Source organism: Phocoena phocoena, chromosome 7, assembly GCF_963924675.1.
Source record: "Phocoena phocoena chromosome 7, mPhoPho1.1, whole genome shotgun sequence".
Lineage (NCBI taxonomy): Eukaryota > Metazoa > Chordata > Mammalia > Artiodactyla > Phocoenidae > Phocoena > Phocoena phocoena.
Genome location: NC_089225.1, coordinates 2,686,855 through 2,691,030, shown reverse-complemented (window position 1 = coordinate 2,691,030; position 4,176 = coordinate 2,686,855). Strand labels below are relative to the sequence as shown.

The 4,176-nt window shown below is 55.9% G+C and overlaps 1 pseudogene; it reads right to left on the bottom strand.

Moving 5' to 3' along the window:
* Nucleotides 1-1,537: 1,537 nt before the first annotated feature.
* LOC136125815 (protein Smaug homolog 2-like) lies at nucleotides 1,538-3,830 on the bottom strand (annotated as a pseudogene).
* Nucleotides 3,831-4,176: the final 346 nt, after the last annotated feature.

Genomic DNA, 4,176 nt, shown 5'->3' with positions numbered 1-4,176 from the left:
TTCAGGAGTCAACATCATCAGCCTTCTGATCCCAACAGGTCTGGGGTCTCCCTACATGCTTGTGGTCAGCAGTTTCCATCTGGTAGGAGTCTTGCTTCTTTTCCTTTTTTCCCTCCCACAGCATTTTGTATCTTTAATAACATACACAATGGTTACCAGCCATATTCATAACAAAAGTTATTCATAAAATGTATCTATAAATAACATTTTTTCCATTTTGGTGTGAAAAGTTTGAGAATGACCCACTGGGGAGGGTTGAGGGGGACAGGGGGTTGGAATAGAGAATCTGGCTTCCCCAAAGCCTAAACCCCCAAATCCCTTCCCTCCACCTTGGCCCCAGCACAACCCATCAGTACCAACAGGGATCGGAGGGGCTGTATGACTCTGGGGCTGGGACGAATCTCTGGCTTATGATATAGTGTTCTACCTAAGTGAGGTCATGACAGAATGAGGAGTGAGTGTAGAGTAATGGTGAAAGAAAAGGGGATGGGGGTGGGGAAAGAAACCAAGAAACATCCCCTTTCCTTTATTCCTTACCCTCAAGTCTTTCAGCAACCAGACCTGGAAGTGGAGAAGGGTTTGTGTCGGTGGAGGAAGGAGATGTTAAGTCAACACACTTCCTGACCTCACTGGCTGCCCTGGCTTCCAGCCTTCAACCTCTGCATCTGGGGAGCCAGGGCCGGCGGGAAGTCGGGGAAGGACTAGGGAGATCTGGAGGAAGGGCTCTGCCCTCTTCCCTCGTAAAATTCAGGCTCCCTCTGCCACTTTCTTGGCCCAGAGAGAGGCCTGGGGATTCTGAAAATGAGAGGGAATTATCAGAGAGAAAAACAGTTAAGAACTATGTAAATATGTATCTTAAATAGGCCTAAGAAATTAATTGCAGAGAACCTCTGATAAACAGGGCAAAAGGAGGTGAGTGAGAGGAGAGTGGCTCCTGTCCTCAGGGAATGATGGGAATGGGGAAGGAGAAGAACCAGCAAGGAGGTGACAGGGGTGGGGAGGGAAAAAGAGAGAGAGAGAGAGAGAGAGAGCGCGCTCGCGCAGACAAACACGCTCCTCTCCTCACCTGCCTTTATCTCAACTCCTCTCAACATTCAGGAGAGCAGATTATCTACCTCACTCATCTCTCCCCAAATGTCAGATGGTTCTGAGCAGGCCCAACAAGATAGTGGGTCAGTGAGTCTCTGTTTCCTTGGGAGGGGCAGGCGGCCGGCAGTCTGGAGGAGGCAGGGGTGGGATGGGGCCAGGTGGGGGATGAAGGAGGGAAGGAGGGGGCAGGCAGGCTGGCCAATCCCTGCCCCCTTTATCCTGGCTGCCCACTACCTCCCTGGGCCTCAGCAGAGATCCCTCGACGGGTCTGGGAGTGAGCAAGGCGTGTGCCAACGTTAAACAAAAGTTAAAAGGGTGAGAGAGTAGAAAAATATTAGGATGTATAGCTGAGCCAGCCCACCCTCTCACTGTCGCGGAAAAGCCCGTTGGGGGTTGGCCCCCGCCTGCCGCCCGGGGAGCCTATGAGTGCGCTGGGCTGTGGGTCCCATCAGATGGTGGAAGTTTTGTCTGTCCCATCTGTGGTAAGAAATGGAGGAAGGGAGGAAGCTCAGGAGCTGGTGGGAGGCCCAAGAAAATGTGCTCACATAGCCTGTTGTGCCAGTCAGGCCCTTCCTGGAGTCCGGCTTCCCCTGGGGACCCCTCAGAATGACCCTGAGTTGCTCAGTTCAGAGGTGGAGACACTGCTGGGTAGGTGGGAACTGGGTCAGGGAAAGAGGAAAGGCTCACCACACAAGGCGTGTTCTGTCATGCTCAGACACAGAGACTCCAGAGTGGGACTGATCTCCAGGTCAGGCCCAGGGACCGGGCAGTCTGGAGGGAACATGAGAATGGCCCGGGGAGACGAGTGGACCGGGAGCGAGTGGGTGCACCACACAGAGCTGCAGCTCTGGCTGGGCATGCTGTTGCTGCCACCAGGGTTGGCGAACCACAGGTTCTGTCGACCCTGGCCCCGAAGGCTGGAGCTGGTGAGTGCATGTCAATGGGAGATGCCCCCAATACCTGAGGGACTCAGAAGGCCCATTCTGCCAGGCAGAAAGGCCTGGGGAGTCATTGGGAACTGCCGCTGAGTCCGCCGGGCCACCCCCATCCCCACAGAGCCAGTTATGGGGAGTGAGTTGGAGCTGAATGCCCAGCCTTTCTGCTGCCGGTGGTTCTGCATCTCTAGTGTGGCTTTGCGTGGGAAGGTGTGGAGGAGCTTCAGCACTTGCTGTTTCCAGGACAGCAGCCATTTCTTCTGTGTCTCCATGAAAGGCTCATGAGTAAGGCACTTTTCGATGAGCTGAAGGTAACTGGTGATGCTTTCCTCATCTGGTCAGGACACTAGCAGCTGCGTGCACACTTTGCCCATCACCCGTGTAAATTGACTGGGAGTGTCTCAGTCAGCGCCGGTGCTGGCTCACTGCCATCAGTGGGAGCTGGAGCTGGTGGAGGGGGGTAGCTCTTTGCAGCTGAAGGGTCCTTGGCCTCACTACCCTTATCTGTGTCAGGGCGATCCAGGGGAGGCTCTGCACCTGGCAGTGGTGGCTCCCTCCACCCAAGACCCCGTCCTTGGCAGTAGAGGTTGTGGCAGTGGCGGCAGCCACAGTGGCCTGGAGGACAGTGGCCCTGATGGGGGTGATGATGATCTGCTGTAGCTCCTGCAGAGCGTTTCACAGATTCCCGCCTTCCAGCACATCCTTCTCCAGGGACTGGAGGACACTCTGCCTCTCTCGTAGCTTCTGGATGCTCAGGGCTATCTTGTGGCAGGCACCTTTGGTCACATTCTGAGACTCCAAGTGCTGCTCAGTCAGTGTCATCATCTCCTCATAGCTCATCTGTGAGAAGAGGGCTGTGTACTTGTGGAAGTGGAGGCTCTTAAGCCACAAGGGCACATCTTTCATGTCACTGCCGTCCACCTGAAAAGTGTTCTGGCTGGAGCCCTGCTCCTCCATCTGCTCACTGCCAAACGAGGCCACACTACTCTGGGGTGAGAGGGGTGTGTGGCCAGGCATGGTGAAAGCTGCCCAGGCCCTAAGGTCCTCTGGACTCGGCCACTCACCAGGGGCCTGGGGCTTCGTAGGGATGAGTGACATGGAGTGCTTCAGTGGGCTGGGGTGAATTTGGCAGGGGAGACCTGCGTTTGCGTTGCTCCCAATATTGTTGATGGCTGGCGACACTGAGCTGGGTGGGTGGAAGGGTACTTGTCCATTTTCCTTGGGTGGCTTGTCCTGCCAGCCTGGTCCTGCCTCCTCAGGCCCCAGCTCTGCAGGGCCGCCCCACTCATTTGAGCCCTGGCTTGAGTGGTAGGTGGGCTCAGGCCGGGTGTGGAAGCCACTAGTTAGCTGCTCTTCCAAGTGACTCAACCAGAAGACCAGCACACTGCGGTCCTCCAACGTGGTGGCCGGGTGGATGAGGGCATAGGAGAGCACCTGGTGGCTCTTCTTGATGAAAGTATTGCTCTCAATCGAGTAGACCAGCCATTTCTGCAACATCCTCATGTACTCCGATTTGGCCTCCATGTCACCCAGCTGAAGCAGGGGTAGGTGGGACAGCTGGAGGGACACCACCTTCTCTTTGGACTCTTGCTGCCACTGGCTGACACTGGCAGTACTGTTGGCCTCTGACTCCAGCAGGTGAATGTCATTGTTGTCTGCCAGTGAGTGCTCCAGGCAGAGCGGCAGGAAGTGGGCCTGGGTGTGGGTGACCAGTTCCAGAAGTGACAGCAGGGTCACTGTCTGTTCACACTCATTCCAGTCCTGGAACCAGCCAGCGAGGATGCCCACATGGTATCGGAACATCATGGTGCCAGGCCTGGGGCCAGGGTGGGGGAGACAGTGGTGGTGAGGGCCAGCTCTGTCACATGGTCTTGGCTCCAGATTCCTATTACCTCTCCCCTGAGGCCCAGGGCTTGAGGACCTTCCCTGACATGGTGGCAATGGATGGTGCAGGGAGGAGGACACCTGCTCAAGTAGGGGGAGGTCTTGGTCTAGCCACTCCTCTCCAGGCTCTTCAACAGATCCTCAGTGGGACAGTTGAACAGAGCAAACTGGCCTGGCTGTCAATCCCTCACAGGCTAACTCCAATCAATTAGTAGTGGCTGCCTGGAACACTGCAGTGAGAAGGGTCTACCTCGGCCTCCACTGCTGC